Source organism: Lynx canadensis, chromosome B4 (assembly GCF_007474595.2).
Source record: "Lynx canadensis isolate LIC74 chromosome B4, mLynCan4.pri.v2, whole genome shotgun sequence".
In the NCBI taxonomy this organism is placed as follows: domain Eukaryota; kingdom Metazoa; phylum Chordata; class Mammalia; order Carnivora; family Felidae; genus Lynx; species Lynx canadensis.
This window is the reverse complement of record NC_044309.1, coordinates 47,681,813-47,702,463: the sequence shown is the minus strand read 5'-3', so window position 1 is coordinate 47,702,463 and position 20,651 is coordinate 47,681,813. Positions and strand designations below refer to the sequence as shown.

The 20,651-nt window shown below is 33.4% G+C and overlaps 1 protein-coding gene and 1 pseudogene across 1 annotated transcript in view; one reads left to right on the top strand and one right to left on the bottom strand.

The window, feature by feature from the left end:
- LOC115518342 (activating transcription factor 7 interacting protein) overlaps positions 1 to 20,651 on the bottom strand; it is a 106,528-nt gene that overhangs the window by 69,480 nt on the left and 16,397 nt on the right.
- Positions 9,066 to 9,228, top strand: LOC115519630 (annotated as a pseudogene).

Below are 20,651 nucleotides of genomic sequence, written 5' to 3'. Positions count from 1 at the left end.
ATTAAGAAGCATTAGGAAAAAAAATGACTTGCTTTTTTGGGGGGACAGCAAAAGAGTAGGTCTTTGGAGCCACCCCTGGAGCTGGAACTGTCATGTTCCCTCCTCTCCCACTTTCCATTGCAAACAATAACGACCATTCATACCATTAAAAAAAAAAAAAAAGTAAAAGAAAAAAGTGACTAGTTTCTAGTTTTAATTCTTAGTAAGCTAATGGATTCAGAGTCTGGAGGAGATACATTAGCATAAAAAAAAGTAAATGCAGTAAAAAAGTAGATGGAAAAAGAAAAGTGTAAGAGAATGAAAGCAGAGGAATGGGAAAGAGGTACAAAGATAAGGAAAAAGAGAAGAGAACTAAGGAACACAGGAGGAAAGATTACATTTGCAACCAGGCATATCTAGATTAACAGTACTATAAACATATTTACAAGAGATTATCATCAAAAATTTGCTAAGACAACTCACACAATAGGAAATATTATAAATCATATATTTGCAAATATGTATCTAAGAGACTTGCATCTAAAAAATACTAAATACTATTACAACTGAATAACAACAAAAGTAACCCAACTTAAAAATGGACAAAGGAACTGAATAAACATTTCTCTAAAAGACATATAAATTGATGAGGCGCCTGGGTAGCTTGGTGGGTTAAGCGTCAGACTGCGCCTCAGGTCATGATCTCGCGGTCCGTGGGTTTGAGCCCCGCATCGGGCTCTGTGCTGACAGCTCGGAGCCTGGAGCCTGCTTCTGATTCTGCGTCTCCCTCTCTCTCTCTGCCCCACCCCCACTCACTCTCTGTCTCTCAAAAAATAAACTAAATAAACATTAAAACTTAAAAAATAAATAAATTAATTAATTAAAGACATACAAATTGCCAATAGACAAACTGCCAATAAACACTAAAAATGAAAAGATGCTCAATGTTATTAGTCATCAGAGAAATGTAAATCAAACTTCAATGACATAACACTTCACACATAGCAGGATGGCTATGATCAAAGAGAATAACAAGTATAGGTAAGAAGCAAGCAAACTGAAACCCTCACACAATGCTGGTGGGATTATAAAATGGTATAGCTGCTTTGGAAAACAGTCTGGCAGTTCCACATCATGTTAAACATTAATTGTTAATTTTCTATCTTTCCTCTTTTGTAATACACATAAAGCTATAAATTTCCCTTTTAACGTTGCTTTAGCTGCATCTCATATTTTGATGTGTCATATTTTCATTGTTGCTCTGTTAAAATATTTTCTAATTTCCACTGTGACTTATTATTTCACATGTGAGTTTCTCTAAAAGTAGTTAGAAGTTTCTTTAAAAAGTAATATGACTATGTGAAACTCCTTTAAAAAATACGAAGTTGGTCTCATACTAAAAAAAACATCAAGCAATGTAGATTATGAGTCATGAAGCATTATGGCTGTATTCAGGCCCAACCAAGGTGTCCATTTGATAAAAAATTAGAACCCTAAGCCCCAATACCTCAGAATGTGACCTTATTTAGATACTTTTTCAGAGGTAATCAAGTTAAAATAAGGTCATTAGGTGGGCCCTAATGATTGGTATCCTTATAAAAAGGGGAAATTTTCGAGACAGATACACACACAGAGAGCCATGTAAAAATTGGAGTTAAGCTGTCACAAATCACAGGTAGGAGAGAGGTCTGGAATAGATCCTTCTTTAATTCCTAGTTCCTGCAGGGCCCTGGATCACCTTGATTTCAGACTTCTAGCCTCAGAACTATGAGACTATAAATTCCCTATTTAACAAAAGGGGGAAAAAAGAAACTTCAAGGAATGTGATTCACTGCAAAAACAGAATAGAGAGTGAAAATAAACACCAGATCATCAACAGACACAGACCATTCATTTGACAAAATTCAACACTGACTCAAAATTAAAATTCTCAGTGGCTCAGTTGGTTGAGCGTCTGACTTCAGCTCAGGTCACGATCTCGCGGTCCGTGAGTTCAAGCCCCGCGTCAGGCTCTCGGCTGATGGCTCAGAGCCTGGAGCCTGCTTCCGATTCTGTGTCTCCCTCTCTCTCTGCCCCTCCCCCGTTCATGCTCTGTCTCTCTCTGTCTCAAAAATAAATAAGTGTTAAAAAAAATTTTTTTTAAATAAAAAAAATTAAAATTCTCAAAAAACTTAGAAGAAAACAAATATAATAAAAGTTATCTCTGTTTCCGATTCTGTGTCTCCCTCTCTCTCTGCCCCTCCCCCGTTCATGCTCTATCTCTCTCTGTCCCCAAAAAAATAAATAAACGTTGGAAAAAAAAAAAAAAAAACCCTACAGATATCATAAGTAACGGTGAAATAAGATCAGAACCAAAACAAGGATGTTCTCTAATACCATTTGTATGTTAACATCTAGCCAGTGCAGTAAGGCAAGCAAGAAAGAGTGCAAGGACTCGGTCCTGGAGAAAACAATGTAACCAGTTTCTAACAGAATAAAACAGAAGTCTTTTAAGGACTAAGATATACAGGAAGCAAGAATGTTGCTTTCATATTGTATATTCATTTATCATCACCATTACCTGTAGGAATGATGGTAAGATACACTTGCTTTAGCTGGAGAGGGAGAAAAAAGCAGCCTCTGACATCTGGGAACTTACCTGACACTTACAACTAGGTCTCATTATTATAAATTGACTTGATGCTTACAGCTAAGCCATGTTGTTCTCCTTCTGTACATAAAATCACCCAAATTAGACAAGGTCACTGTGCAACCCATGAAATATCAAACCTCTCCCTCTCTGAGAGTGATGCCTAATTTTTTTTTATCAACACTGTGCAACCTCTCCCTCTAAATGAGTGATGCCTAATTTTTTTAATTACATCTTTATCCTAACTGTAGTCTGTCCTCCCTACAGAGATTTATTGAGATAACCAAGCATAGAATTGCCCCCACTTTTTTTTTAACTTTTTTTAATGTTTATTTATTTTTGAGAGAGAGGGAGAGACAGAGAGCATGAGCAGGGGAGGGTCAGAGAGTGGGAGACACAGAATCCAAAGCAGGCTCCAGGCTCTGAGCTGTCAGCACACAGCCAGGAGCGGGGCTTGAACCCTCAGACTGCAAGATCATGACCTGAGCCGAAGTCAGACGCTTAACTGATTGAGCCACTCAGGCGCCCCAAATTGCCTCCACTTTTTGACAGCACCCAATCCAGAGTAAGGCTCTATTTCCTCAAACTCGCCCCCAAATAACCCAATCTCTACTACACTAAACCCAAATCCTATACTAGGTTTTTTTCTAATATCCCTTACCGATGTGCCTCGCAGTTTCCCCAAGGATGAGCATTCTCCCTCACTGCAACAAGTAATAAATCCAACTTGTTCAATTACAGGTCTGATTCTGGTGTTCTATAGTTCTTCTGGCTGAAAGGCATAAAACAATGGCCTAGCCTATCTGCCAGAGGTCAATACAGCTTGAAAACCTACCACTTTTATTACAGTACTTCTAGATTGTGGTACGTTCTGCATTCATTTGTTCACTTTAAGCCAATTACTTATAATGTATTTCCTAGTCTTCCTAGACTTTTAATTATGGAACTCAGTAAAACTATTCAGGAAAATTACCTTTCAATTGAACAGAAGCTTTACTGCAAAATTATCATAGGCACTATTTTAAGGGTTATTCATTACAGTCTAACATTAAAACTTCAAGTTTTTTCCCCACCCACTATACATTCCGAACTCATACTAACTGGAAATTTTTCTGCAAAGAAGATACAATGCAAATTTTGTAATCACTTTTTCTTGCTGACTTCAAAGACAGAAAATAATTAAATTTATAACCTAAGGAGTATGGTTACTTTTTAAATATTTTAGACCTGAGCTGTAATTCTTTTGGACTCTGACCTCATAATATCCACATTTGTCAGCTGTTACATGGATACCTGACAGTTATTGTGAGTTGCATTAAAAGCAAGCATTCCTCTAAAAAAAATGTGTATTTTCATAATTTTCAGTAACCCCACTAAGAACATGAATTCTGCAGACAGAAAACATGGTTTTGAATTCCAGCTCTCCCATGTGCTTACTATGTGACACAGGGCAAGTTTCCTAACATTGGTTTCAGCAATTTTAAAAAGGGCCTATCATTATCAGTACCTGCCACAGAGGTTGTAGTCACGATTAAATGAGATTCCATACATTAAGAACTTAGTAATTGTCTATGTATATACACAGTGTTTTTAGGCATAAACTAGAGAATCTGAGACAAATTTCTCAAATACTTCTGTTATTTTGTATATAGGTGAGAAATCCAACATGCAAACATTACATTTAAATTGCCACCACCAAATAACATTTAATAAAAATAAGTACACTCCACGCAAGCTGGCTTTTTACCAATTAAGTTGTCATTCAATTCAGTAATAATATAGTACTGTACAAAGAATTACAAAATAACTACCATCTATACCCACAAGGGAGCACACTACAGCCATTTACCAGATATTTTATGGGTTCTAAGTATAACGAAAAATAGACAAAGCATAAGGAAGTAGCATGAACCAGTTCAAACTAGTTCAACCATATCTGTGTAAACCAATCAGCAATAACTTTTTAAAAACGTATTTTGCATAAGCAAAGTATATTTAAGAAAGATACACATTTGAAAAGAGTGTGTTACCTGCAAACAAGTCTCCATGGCTGTACTACCGGAAGAATACATTTCTAAGGATCAGTTTAAATACCGTCATCTGGAATTGAAATGCCATTCACAAAACTATTCTACAAAAGAAAAACTACTTTTTTTAGATTGCAACACTAGAATCATGAAGCTTTCATATGCCTGTAATTCATTTTCACAGGAAAAATCACTTATATTTACAGTAGAAAATGCCTGCCATATCTAGAAGTAAATGTGTAAAACATGAACTTTCTCTAGAAAATACTTTTTTCATGAAGAAGAGAGTCAAAAACTGTTTTTAGGTCTCTCTTTATATTCAGACAGGAAAATACTGTCATTAATAAAATCTTTTTCTAATGCATTAAAAAGGGCTTCACCTTTACCAGACGAATTAATAATTAAATAACCAAGAGGGTATGTTACCTGCAAATAAGTATCTATAGCTTGGAATTTTTTTCAAATTTTGAGTAAATTATTTTAAGGAAAGGCCAATAAGCCTCTTATTTTTTTTTAAGTGAAAACGTTATTCTCTTCTCTGCTTCGTCCCCCCCTCTACCTACAACTTTTACCCTTTTTTCTAGCAAAGAGATCATAGCTATGAAACAACAAAGGGAAGTATTACCAAAAGCTGTAATGTCTTAGCCTACAATCTGCCTGCTCAAAAAGCTCAAGAATTTAAGTGGCTGTTCAAGAGCTGCTCACAAACTCAGCCAATCAGTAGCCAGCATTCTGATTCCTGCCCAGCAACAGGAGACAGACAATAAGGTCAGGGAAACATAGTTAAAACCTGGATCCGAAATATGTTAGTGAGGTTCTTTATCTAATATAAGTAATCTAGAACATAAATGCATATAAAATCTAAATCTATACAATACATATTAAAATATAACATAAATAAATAAAAATATACACCTTTCATGCTATTTTAATTTATCTTCCTTTAAATACCCCTGAATGTTTCCAGAAATATAAATCAATTCCCTAACTGGAGAATGAGTCAAACATGGACCATACATAACAAGAATATACTTCTCTCCCCATAAGTAAGAATCTGTAAAATTCAAATGTAAATTTCTTTTTTAAAACAATCCACAATCCTTAATATTTATAAAGCATTTATAACTAAAAATTCAGAACCTTGAATCCAAATGACAAGATTATTTTCATACCTACCTATCACTATTGTTATAGATCTGACTCCAAAAATTAATAGTATTTTGGACCCAAAGGTTTACTACAGATAGCATCATCAAGTGCTTTGTTGTCTACTGCACTGAACTGACTCAGTTTGATTCACCTAATGAAATTAAAATGTCTGACTCCTGACAACCTATATTTAGTGTTGTAAGTACAACTACTACATCTTTTTCTCCTTAACTGCCTTTCACAGCATGTTATGAGCTCTCCCCTTTTGTTTTGTTTTTTTTTTTTTTTTTTGAGCTCTCCCCTTTTGAAGCAATAAAGCAATGTGTGGATTACAACAGTAAATATTCATGTAAATTGAAGGGGAATTTTTTGTATACTATATCATTCTGCAGTCCTTTAAACATAAAATTATAAAATAAAAATAGGTAATCTGTCATCTGAATATATTTTTTCTCAAATTAACCACTTATCAGATTTTCTTAGTAAACAAGTTTTAAAAATAAACCTCATTTTTTTTTTCTCCTTCAGTTCCAGATGAACCTTGTAATTTTTCAAACATACCCAAGAGGGAGCTTGCTGCAGCCATACTCTTAGTTTATATAATCTCCCCATAGAAAAAAATAAATCAGCAGCTGCTTCAGTGCTTCCTTGTGTGAGAGAACCGAAATTCACTGCCTGATTGGCTCAAAGCCATAGTTGTCTAAAACCAATCAGACATCAGTATCACAAACCTTGCCCAGCAACAAGGGAAGCAGATGAGGGCAAGTACTCTACCAAGAATCCAAAGGCTGTGAAAATAAAGGTGAACGATTATAGTGAAACATATTCGATGAAACTGAAATATACTCATAATATACTCCCAGATTTATTGTTTGAATAAGAGGTCTCCTGTAGGGTTTTTCTGATGAATAAACAAGGGCCTGTACTACTGCTTTCCAAGAACAGTTAACAAAACAATAGGAATACCTGGATTGTTAAATCAAAACATATGCATACATACACAAACACTATCCTAATTCAAAGTTATGGATACCTGATGAAGTGTACTTAAAATAAAACTTAGCAGTAACTTGTAAAATGTGAAGCAAAGCCATTTAAGCAGACTTGACATTTCTATCTTTGACGTAACACTCCAAGTGCATTCATGCTGTTAACTGATGTTACTATAACATTAATCTGAATACTGAGATGCTGGGAACAATTTTATTCAAATTTGAGTTTTCATTAAATGGACTAAATAAATATTGGCCAACAGGACTAATAACGGTTTATTCTTACATAATCACTTTATGCTCATGATTCCTAGCCTCTTTAGAAACACAATTCTGCCACTTGATTCCCTGAGAACCCACTCTCAACTGAGAAGTGCATGATTTTATTTCACACTCCCAAATTTAGTTGAGAATTCCGCAACAGTCCTGAAAATAAAATCATAAAGAATATTCAGGGTGTTACACAATAAATGTGTAAATCTGCTTCACTGTTTACTGTCCATTAATGAGACTGGTAAAACTGATAATGCAATGGTTCATCCACTTTAATACTTATCTGTACAAATTTAGTATAAAGAACTTTCTAAATTTTTAGCTTTTTCTTATAAATTTTTTTGTTTTTTGCATTTTATTTTATTTTTGAGAGACAGAGAGACAGAATGCGAGTGAGGGAAGGGCAGAGAGAGAGGGAGACACAGAATCCGAAGCAGGCTCCAGACTCTGAGCCACCAGCACAGAGCCCGACATGGGGCTCAAACCCATGAACCGGGAGATCATGACCTGAGCCAAAGTTGGATGCTTAACCAACTGAGCCACCCAGACACCCCTAAATTTTTATCTTAAATAATGGATATCTTTTCATTTCTGTTAATTATTTTTCTAAAACTTCAGTAGAACTACTTTCACTACTTCTGTTTAAAATCCCACATCATCACACTTCCATATTCTCTTGCTTTCTGTAGGCTCTCTCTCCCAGTCACTCACAAAGCACTGGCAATATTTACTTGAAGATCCAGAATCTCCCACAGTTCACAATTTTTCAGTTCTATGCTATCGTTCTTCTCTTAATTTCATAAAACACATTCAATAGCTATCCTACTATCTTTAAAAAAATATTAGTTGCTGAAATCTGTTATCTAATACTCGTTCAGTAAAGTATCAAGTGATCACAATATTTGACACCTCAACAAAGAATCCCTTCTGCCTGTCATCAACCTACTGATATTAGCTGGAGTATCAAAATGTAGAATGAAATATCCGAAATTAAATTTTTAAAAAATAATCAACAACAAAGGAAACAGGGAGTTTGGTTTACCAACAATTCTTTGGGAAAAGTAGGATCAAATCATGTTCTTGAAATTTTGGTCACATCAAAACCAGACTGGTCACTAACTTGTTGCATTCACTGCTATGTTTTCAGAAATTCTAGGGTAGTCTACATGAAAAAAACGCAAGATACCCTAAAATCACTTTTCCAAGTGTATTATTTTTGGGATCATTCTGTTATATAGGCAAATTAAAACTGACTGACCTGATCTAACAAATGCAATTTTAAAATACACTTATCAAGTTACACTCCCTTAGGAAATTAGCCAGTTATCCTATCCCCCAGGGCCCTATTTACTAGCTTGTCCTACTCACCAAATTCTACCACCTATGCAGATAATGAGTAAAGTTACATAAGTCCATGTAATAATTTCTTCAGGAATTTAAACCAGTTGTCCAAATGTATTTTTCATAGTTTACTGGGTGAACTAAAACACCCAGGATGATTTATGAGAAGGTGAAAAACGTAAATTCTTCAAATGTCAGGAAACAGCTCTAACTTTTCTTATTGACCAAACCTAAGAAAAAAGAGTGAAAAGCTTACTTTCTGTATCAGCCACCTTTCACTAAATAATACTGCAACAATACTTCCACCCCTAAAATCTTATTGGCTAATAACATTCTTCATCTTTCTAGGTCATAGGCTGAAGGAGTGGCACCCCCACCCCAAATCTAGGTCTTGTGGCAAAGGGAAAAGACTACGATGACAGAACAGTACAATACACCAGGATCTTAAAGCTATTTCTTAGACATAGTACACATCACTCTCACTCACAGTCTATTGGTTAAAGCCAAGTTACACATTAAAGGCGTGGAGAAGTAAAAAGCAACCACTGGGAAATACTTCATGTCACGTGACAAAAGGCATAGATATATATCATCTTCTTACAAGAAGCTTACAAGAAGAAAGAATAATGGTGAAATATTATATAATCTACCACACTTTAAAAATACGTATTTATAATCACTTCTCAGCCTTTTGGCTAAGATCAAGTGTAGCATCTGTTCTTATCAGTTTAAAAATACATAATTATAGAGGTGCCTGGTGGCGCAATTGGTTAAGCATCTGACTCTTGATATCGGCTCAGGTCATGATCTCACAGCTCATGAGTTCGAGCCCTGCATAGGGTTCTGCACTGATGGCATGGAGCCTGCTTGGGATTCTGTCTCTCCTTCTCTCTGCCCCTCCCCTGCTTGTGTGTGTGTGTGTGTTCTCTCTCTCTCTCTCTCTCTCTCTCTCTCTCAAAATAAATAAATAAACTTAAAGAATATATGCATAATTATAAAAAGCTTGGCCTACCCAGGATTTCTAAACTAACAAAACTGGGTCTCCTCAATGTTTGTTCTAACATTAGCAGAACAATCAACATAGGATAAATCACCCTAACTCTCTAGATTTCAGGTTGCTCAACTGTAAAAACAAAGATCAGACCAGATGCTTGCTAAGTTCCATTCTAACTCAAATTTTATATTATTTTACAAATGTCTAGCAATACTGATTGCGTTTATAATTCAGTGTTCATTATAAAATACTGTGAACATGCAGTAAGACACAAATTCTGAGATAATGACCATGTGTGTACCCACCATCCAGATAAGAAATAAAACAACTAGAAATAGAAAACAAAGCCCTTTGTATGACTACCAGATAGCATGCTCCTCCTTCCCCATCCCCAACTCCTTAACACAAAGATAAGCATAATCTTGAGTTTCATATTTATTATTTTTAGGCATGCCTTATACTACTTTTTCTATATTATAAATTCCCCTTTTTGTTAACAAAACAATTTAAAGAGAGAAAAAGAAACTGACACTTATCAAGGGACAATTATATGTCAGACACTACACCAAGTCATATTCTTTTCTCATTTGACAACTTATATGACATTCACCTTAATATATGATCTAAATGAATACATTAATAACCATGCTGCTATCACACATTCCTTTACACAGTAGGAATTTTAGCTTGGCAAGGTCAACCAGATACCCAATTCAGTACCAAGTTGTTTTCATTGGCACAGATGCCCTTCTTATACATTTCATCCTTTAAATTTTGCTACCATGGGCTGCTCTATTGTATCAAAATGTTAAGTAATAAATAAACGACAGTTGACCCTTGAATAACACAGATTTGAACTGCATGGGTCCACTCATAGGCAAAAAGTTTTAAGGTACAGTACTGTAAATTTATTTTCTTTTCCTTATAATTTTCTACTATTTCCTTTTCTCTAGCTTACTTTACTGTAAGAATACAGTACATGACATATAACATACAAAATGTGCTAATTGCATGCTAGCAGAAAGGCTTCCAGTCAACAGTAGACTATTAGTACTTAAGTTTTGGGAGAGTTAAAAGTTACATGCAGATTTTTGACTACATTAGGGATTAGCACCACATTGTTCAAGAGTAAACTATACATGATGTTTGCCACAATCTTCTTCTCTATCTCTTTGAAAATGAAGAAGTCGTTTAATATAATTCCTAAAGCCTAACCACACAGTAAATGCAATCTGATAGTAGACTTTTAATTTTACCAACCTACAGACTGGTTCTTATATTAGCTACAACAGTATTATCAGCACAGTACTAAATATTTAATTATCTTTTAAAAGTAACTTATCTACAAGCCATCTTAGCAAATGATAGAATTCACTCTACAAACAATAAGGGAATTTCCTCAACCTTCTAAGGGGAATTTAGGAAAAACCCACAACTAACACCTACTCAACAGTGAAAGACAGCTTTTGCCCTAAGATCAGGAACAAGACAAAATGTTTGCTCTTACCACTTCTATTCAGCAATAAGTAGAGGTTCTGGCCTGGGCAAGTAAGCAAGAAAATGAAATAAAGTTTATCCAACTTGAAAAGAACAAAGTAAAGCTATGTCTATTTGCAATGACACAATCTTATATACGGAAAAATGTAAGGAATCCACTAAAAAATTATTAGAATTGGTAAACGAGTTTAGAAGGTCGCAAGACACAAGATCAATATATAAAATCTATTGTATTTCTATACCGTTGCAATGAACATTTCGAAAGTAAAATTTAAAAAACAATTCAATTTATAATAGCATCAAAAATAAATTTAACAAAAAGAAGTACAAAACTTTATTCTCTGAAAAACTATAAAACATTGTAGAGGAAATTAAAGATCTAAATAAACACTAAGACAATGTATATTCCTGAATTAAAGACTTAATATTAAAATGTCAACATTCAAAACTGATCTGATTCATCGTAATCCCTATCAAAATCCTAGCCATCTTCTTTGCAGAAACTGACAAGGTGATCCAAAATTCATATAGAAATGCAAGGGACCCAAAATAGCCAAAACAATCTTGAAAAAGAAAAACAACATAGAAAAACTCACTCTTGATATTTTCAAAGCTTAGTACAAGCTACAGTAATACTATCAGTGTAGTACTACTAGCAAAAAGGACAGACATATAAATCAATGGAATAGAACTCCAAGTCAAGAAAAAATCTTCACATTTATGGTCAACTGATTTTTGACAAGGGTGCCAAGACCATTCAATGAGGAAAGAACAGTATTTTCAACAAATAGTATGGGGATAACTTGATAGCCACATGCAAAAGAATGAATTTGGAGCCCCTATTCTCATGCCATATATAAAAAAATTTAACTCCAAATGGCTCAAAGACCTAAATTAAAAAAAAAAAATTTAATGGTATTTATTTATTTTGAGAGAGAGAGAGAGTGAGCATGCACACACAAGAGAGCAGGGGAGGGGCAGAAAGGGAGGGAGAGAATTCCAAGCAGGTTCCGCATTGTCAGTGCAGAGCCCAATGAGACGCTCTCTGTGAGACCATGACCTGGGCCAAAATCAAGAGTCAGACTTAAATTTAAGAGCTGAAAGTTTTAAATCTTAAAAGAAAACTTAGATATAAATCTATAAAATCTTAGAATAGGCAATGGTTTCTTATATATGACCCAAAAAAAAACAAGCAATGAAAGAAAATAAAACAGATTAACTGGACTGGACTTCATCAAAATGCAAAAACTTTTATGCTGCAGAGGACACATCAAGAAAGTGAACCAACAACTCAACTCACCCAATGGGAGGAAATGTCTGCCAATAATGTACCTGATAAGATACTTGTATCTACTAGAACATACAAAAAAAAAGTTACAACTCAATAATAAAAAACAACCCAATTTAACAAAAAGCAAAGGACTTGATATTTCTCCAAAGATACACCAATAAGCAATAAACATGAAAAGAGGTGCAATTTCATTAGTCATCAGAGAAATGCAAATCAAAATCACAATGAAATAACATGTTACACATATCAGAATGGATAATCAAAAAGAAAGAAAATCACAAGTGTTAGCCAAGATGTAGAGAAATTGGAAGCCTCATACAATGCTGATGGAACTGTAAAATGAAGCAGCTGATTTCCAAAACAGTCTGGCAGTTCTTCAACATATTAAAACATTGAGTTTCCATAAGATCTAGCAATTCCACTCCTAGCTATATACCCAAAAGAAATAAAAACATATGTCCATGCACAAACCTATACACAAATGTTCATAGAAATGCTATTCATAATAGCCAAGAAGTAACTATTCATAATAGCCAAAATAACTCAAATATCTACTAACTGATAGATAAATAAAATGTGGTATATCCATACAATGGAATATTATTTGGCTATTAAAAAAGAAATGAAGTACTGATATCAGTGTTACACTATGAATGAATCTTGAAAACATGCTGAGTAAAAGAAGCCTGTCAGAAAAGGCTACATTATTGAATGATTCCATTTACATGAAATGTCCAGAACAGGCAAATCTGTAACGACAGAAAGCACATTATTGGTTGTCTAGGGTTGGGGGATTGGAGAGAAAATGAAAAATGGCTGCTAAAGGTGGGTACAAGGCTTCTTTTGGGGACAATAAAAATGTTCTAAAACTAATTGTGGTAATGGTTACAAACTCTATAAATATTTTTAAAACCACTGAGCTGTACACTTTATACAGGTGAATTGTACATGAATTACATCTCAAACCTGTCCTTTGAAAAAATATATAGCAGAACTATACTTAATTTTTTGTTTTTGTTTTTGTTTTACCTAACAGCCCCCTATTACTGGGTCACACTTTCAACATAGACAAAACAACTATACCAAAAGAACTGAATGTTCAGTTATACTTTAGGGAGTTTACATTTCTAAGTTTATCTATAATCATAACAGCGATGAAAGGCAATGTACATAAAATAACAACATCCATATTCTCCTACGTGCTAACCTTAAATAAGCCTGTTATTCTTTTCCTTTGTCCTAAATGGAACAATTCTTTAGTATGCTTATCTCACAGGATGATAATAATGGGCATGAGATACTCATAAAGAATTAAAAAAAATTTATCATCAAGAAGAAAGAAAACAATACTGAGCATCATGCAGATAAACACTCCATGTAAGTACATTAACAAAATCTTCTACACATGGAAAATTACCAAAAGGACTCGAAAGTCTTAAGTAAAACAGAGGCAATGCTTGTATTATTAACTGGCACTATAACCAAAAAATCTTATATGTAATTAATACTGATGAATTTGTTTTAAAATGAGGTATACTTACTGAACTTTCTGAAGTTACATCGGCTTTGTCACACTTTATTAATACTGTCTTTATTCAAAATGACGACCTTACCACCATTTACTGTATTTGTCAATACTTCAAATGTACCCTTTTAGAAATATTATCAAAATGGACTTTACTACCTATATTTATGTATTTCTTAACAAATCACTCTGGCACATCTCATCATGCATCTAGTATAAAATTAAAACATCTCAAGTGCCCACTGCTTTGTTAGAAAACATTTTAAAATATGCTGGTATCATTATGATGTGCTTCAAAGGTAATTTAACAAAAGAATAAAAAATAAAATCCTCTGATACAATATTAATGAGTATACAATGTCTGGCACATAGTATATACTTAGTAAATACTGGCTAAAAGTATGATGAACTATATACATATATCTAGTATCTAAAATAATTCTTAAATTAAAAATTAAATTACCCTTTTAGGAAGCAAAGATAGTAATCTACAATATTTTTGACAGAATTGTAAACTAACATGCTGATAGGTTCATATACACAGGTGTACATACAGAGGACAACCTTTCTTCAGGGACTCGGGATGCTTATTTACTAACAAAAAGTAACAATATATACCCACTTACACAAATTGCTGCCTCTGAAAAAGTGCAATACATAGCACCATTAAAATTAATCAAATCTGACATGAGAGACATTTTTCAAGCCTTATAAAATTTGTTTAGTTTGATTTCCTATCTCAAAAAATATCATTTTGAAAGAAAGCTACTTTAAAAAAAAGAAAAAGAAATCTACTTTTGTTTATTACTACATAATGATGACAATCTTCTCTACAATAATGAACATACCCCAAAGGGAGCCCCCTGCAGCCATCTTATCAGTTCTCTCATAGCAACAGAAACTGAAATACAGTTTGCATAGTCACTGTGGTTGGCTAAAGAAAGCAGGTTCATGCAACCAGTCAGAAAGCTAGAAACTGGGCAACCATAAAAGGAGAAATTTTAAATCTGCCTGGCAACAGTCTAAAAATAGAAAGAATACACTAGTATAAATCCCAAAATAGATGTGAATATAAGAGTAAAACTACCAGCAAAAACTTTATTTTCTTGGGGGAAAAGACGTGCCTTGCATTTCATCATCTAAAATACTAACTTGGCATATCTTTTCTTACTAGATGGCAATTAAAGAAAAATGAACATAAAGCTCAATAAATGGGCCACTTTCAAGTTATATGTCATTGTTCATATTACCTTATTTATATATAGCTGTGCGTGTGTGTGTGTGTGTACACATACATGTTTAAGCGTTTTTCTTCAGGAGAATGATGCAGCATTTTAATCACAGCTCTAAAACATTCAAGGCCCTATAAAATCTCTCAAAGTCTGAACAGCACTGCATTTTTTTTCTAGCACTTTTCCCCTGCAATTATTTGGGAATCTGAGTTACAGATAAAAGATTGTTTACTGTTTATTAAAATCACAAAAGATTAAATAACTTATCAAAGCAGATCTCTAAACAGAGTGGGGATTATGTCTTATTCTTTAATACAAACTTGTTCTAACATACAGTAGTAGCTTTCATACAGTAGGTATTCAACAATTGTTTTTCTCAATTAATTTATTAGGAAAACAAATTATCTAACTGTTCATGTCAAGTGGAAGCTAAATTAACATGTAAAATTATAATCTGTATAATACTGCTATTTTTGACTTTTCAATTCTGCCTAAAGTGGGATAATGCTAAAGTTGACAATGCCTAACATTTCTTATCGTTATCCACATAACAAAACCTATTTCATCATTCTAACTTTCCAATGTAATAATGCCTAATATACATGTTTCTTTGTACTTTACAAATTTACTTTGTAGTATGTTTTAATTCCTAAAGATCACCAAAAAAAATGTGCAATCTAATGTAGTAACTACAAAGACTGTGGGCTAGTAAGAACTAACCAGTCATAAAGGGAGGAGGGGCAGAAAAAATGAAAAGAAGAAAAAAATTTTAATTTCAAGAAATTAAATTACACCTGCTGAAATAAAAGGCTGGTTAAACAGTCATGTTAAAACAACTGCTACTTATCAAAGTACTTGTTCTATGCATTTCTTACATCAAATCTTCCACCAAAGTATTTTAATGAAATGGCAAGTTAATTTTAAATATTTTCTTTGGTGATTATCTGTTAGCCAAAATGTAAAGTGAATTCATACATTCGATACCAGAAAATTTAGTTTATACTATACTCAAAATTTGGTTATGAAAATTATATGTAAAGGGCTATTTTAATCATAAATAAGGCTTAGAAACAATGCCTTTAAAACACAGGAACATAAAACAGTTTTAAGTAACAAAAAAGAGCTCCAGTGAAGGATGGAAAAATATGCGCAATATAAAATCAAATGAGCATATTGAGTAATATAGCCTTTTAATGTAAACAGTTAAAGATAGCTAGATTTTAAAATTAAGTATAACCAAGCTTTTAAAATATAAATAGTATTATTTTAAACACTGGTCTGAATGAAAAGTAACTAAGCTTACTATCTTATTTATTTTTCTTACTGTTGTACTCATATGTGACTTGGATATCCAAAATCTAACTACAACTGTATTCACATCTTTTATGTACATAGATCTTGTTTACTTTATCTGAAACAAATAAACTATAATCCTCATCACAAAGGAAAGCAATAGGAGTTAACATGAGTTACAATTAGTGAGGGAGAACATAAAAATGGGTCAAACTTTGATAACAAGGTGTTCCAAGTGGAAAAAATTATTTTATAATTCTAGATACATAAGTCAAGTATCATTTTAAATATAAACCTCAGCACTTCCTATTTGCTTAAATATTATTTAAAGCAGCTATACTTTTTTGAAAAAAATGTTTTTATACTACCCAGTTTTATTTCAAGAGAACAGAGAAAGCATGATGTTTGCATAACAGTATTCGACAGCAGTCACACATCACATACCAATCTGAATTTGAGGGGTGGGGGGGGCACTAAATAACCAATGACACCTCAGTGTTAATTAGTACAACAACTAAAATGCCTTGGAGGAGTTTAGACAGTGTCAGAAACTTTACCTTTCATTTCTCCATTCTATTTCCCCTCTGCTGGCCCTCTCTCTCAAGAACTCACAGGAGTTTAAAATGTCAGCTGAGAGCCAGATGTTCTGGGGCCCTCGCCTATGTGTACAAAAGTGTTGCTTTAATAACAAACATAACTAAAGGAAAGACCCTAATCTTCTTTCATATCCTGGAGCAAACTCAAATTCTTCTTTGTATGTATTATTTTTCCTTTTCTATAGCAAAGCAACATTGTTGGTACGTTATCCCTCCTTGCAGATCTAATTAAAATTATATTTACAACTTTTTCATCTGATTGGAAAAATAGCAAATCTGTATCTTCATAAATTGATTGTTCTTCAGTTAAAACTTCAGAAAAAAGTTATGCTTTTGATGGCAAGATCTCTCCCGGGCATACAAGTCAGAATGGGCCAACACCCCTAGGGAGCAAAGAAAAATTACATTCCCATTCTAAAATTTTTCTCATTAGTAATGCATAAAAATACAATCTACTTGTTTCTGGCAAATATTTCTAAGAAGCTTCCTTTCACAGGTTAGGCTGTCAGAAGCTATTATCAACAGTTCCTAATCAACAGTTCCTATCAACAGTTCCTTCATCTAAAGCCATGAATTATCACTGTGTTTCATCATTTCAAACCTAAAAAACATCGGCAGAGATCTGACCAAATAACACTATACTTCGGAAACTCTCTTAACCACTCTCTTTCTAACCATCATAATAAATGAACCAATGTTCTCTACCCATTCAATAAACATACTGACTGGTAACCACAAATACACTGAGATCTTATGTTATTCTGCTCTCATCTAAACCCGTTCATATTGGTTGTGCTTGTTACTGTATTCTGCTGTATGTTTTTATTATAAGCTATAGAATACAATTAAATTTTGTGCAAACTAATGAAATATGAGTGCAAAAAAAAGAGCTGGTAGATATGCATCAATTAAGAGACTGATGCAGAAAAACACAATGCAGATATGGGGGCTATTGGCTTAGGTATATCATTTAATAAAATCTTTAGTTCTAAAGTTTTCTATCTAGAATAAATAGAAATTAAATTAGGAGACCTGAAAAGATCCTTTAAGGTTTTTTTTTTTTTTTGAATGTTTATTTTCAAGAGAGAGAGAGAGACAGAGCGGGAGCGGCAGGAGGGGCAGAGAGAGAGGGAGACACAGAATCAGAATTCAAAGCAGGCTCCAGGCTCTGAGCTGTCAGCACAGAGCCCAATGCGGGGCTCAAACCCAATAAACCAATAGATCATGACCTGAGCCCAAGTCAGAGGCTTAACCCACTGAGCCACCCAGGTGCCCCAGAATCCTTTAAGTTTTGATTCTTAAATAAAATTGTGATAAATTGCACTCCAAAATGCACTGTTCTGCTGAGAAAAAATAAAAATACATTGGTTTTTTTTTCATGTATTCAATCTTTATTAAATGCCTAAGTGGTCACTATAATAGGACGATTTTAAAATACTCTAAAGAACAATGTGATTTTAAAAAGTACAAAAACATAGCATAGATTAAAGTGCTACTGCATGTAGATTCTAATATAAATGTGGAAGAGATATACAGGCAGTAATATAATGCATGGATATCTTTCTACATGAATGCCCATGAAAACTAAAAGTTCTCTACTTTCCATTAACTGTCATCTCTCCAAAACAGACTGTTTATTCTTAATAATCAAAAACATGATTTCAAATGTGTCATTATAAACAAGACCTCTACACAGCCCTTATTAAGTCTTCCTGATAGGGTTAGTACTCCTAATTTTTATAAACCAGATTTCTAAAAACTGACTCTGCATAAAGAATCACTCAAATTTCAGCTGGGAAACAGAAAGAGTATGCCTTTCTTTACAATTTCAATTGCAATTGCACTTCTGCTCATAACCCTATTTATAATTCAGTTACATCCACAAGACTTCACAAGTAGTTGCTAAGCAACAGGAACATACTGAGTTCAGAGCTATTGAAATCTGGCCCTCTGCCATATGAAAATATTTATCAGAGCCTAGAGCCTCCAGAATTTACAAAATGAAGAAGAAAAGAAAGAAAAAGAAAGAAAATTTCCAAAGAAATACAATATAAATAGAGTAAATCACAAAGCTCTTTTAAAAGATTCACAAACTCAGATCAGGGACTTCATTTTGGCATTTCCAAATATTTACTATAATTCTCTCCTCAATTTTTTTTTAATCTTTCTCATGTTGAAACAAAGACTCTGAAGTTATTCTACTAGAGAACAGAAGAAATATGATTAGCCATGTCACTCTTGATGGTGTAACAAATGACCTAATAAATAAATAAATATATTGTGTAAAGAACATTCCTTGGAGAAACTAGAAGAACAGTCTATGGGACATGACTGAGACTTTCTATGTTGGGTCTTTAAGGCCAGGAGATAAGAAACTATACAATTTCATCAAATTCTTTTATCCTCATATGCCTGGTTAACTGCTAAGAGATAATTTTTATTGCCCCAAACTTCACGGTTTTCCAATTTTAAGCACCTCTAATAATTAAAAAATTAAGCATATTTAAAAATTTATTCACAACCCAAAATGGCTACAAAAATTAACTATCATTTTTCAACAGATAATGAAATGTCACTTAATATGTTTCAACACCCATTCACTGATAAAAATAAAAATTAAGGACATAAAGACTGCTCCTTACATTCATAAAGGCTACTCGAAACTTTATATTTAGCGGTAAAACACCACAGGTATTTCCATTCAAGGCAAAAACAAAGTGTGATAACACACTTAATACTGTTCTAGAAATCACACCAAAGTTAGTAAGAACACACAGAAGATACAATGAAGAAAACATTTATTTCAGAATCACAAGAAAAAGGTATCCAGAAACAATGACATATGTGAAAAAATTCACAGAGGTAGAAAATACATGAAATATTAGAGCTACATTGGATATAAGACTTGTAGAAAAATATCAATTATTCCTGGATAAAACTTACTAGAAGTAATTCTAGCTAAAATGCCATCTAGTTACTTTTATAGCACAACAACCTTGTGAAATTAATCTGCAAAAAAAAATCAAAACAGGAAAAAAACTGAAAGTCAAAAGAAAAAATGATGCTTGCCTTCTCAGATGTGAGAGCATATGACAAAGCAGTAATTATTATCGTAAGTATTAAAAGGTGAGTGCAATAAATTATCTAGAAGACAGACACAAGCAATAAAATATCTGATAGAGACAACATCAGAAATTAACAGGGAAATGAATAGACTTTGAAATAAATGGTTGAAAATGGATCAAAATAGCAGTTGAGTAAGTGATGAACCACTGAATTCTACTCCTGAAACCAATATTGCACTGTATGTCAGCTAACTAGAATGTAAATTTTAAAATTTTGAAGAAAAAAAATAGCAGTTGAGCATATCAGTACAATAGCAAACAAACTAGATACAAAATCACAAAAATTTTCAAAGGCACAGAAAGCACTACAAGTAACCACAAATTCTGAGAAATACTTGAAAACTAAAAAGCACAAAGATATGGAATTAGTATCCAGAATAAAAAAGAACACCTATTACTGAATAAAAAGGACAATTCAAAATAAAAATTAAAAATCATAAACAGGCAATACATAAAAAACCAAACATAAGAAAAAAGTTAAACTTAATAATCACAGAAACACTAAACAAAAGAAAACACATTTTTACACATCTGATTGGCAACTATATTTAGCAATAATATACAGCAGTGAGTAGTCTCAATACACGGCTGGTAGAGGACATCATTGTCATAACCATTTTTAAAGGCAAATAGGCAAGAACTGTACATCATTTTGACACACCAGAGATATTTTGAGAAACCTATCTTAAAATAAACTAAAATATTTTA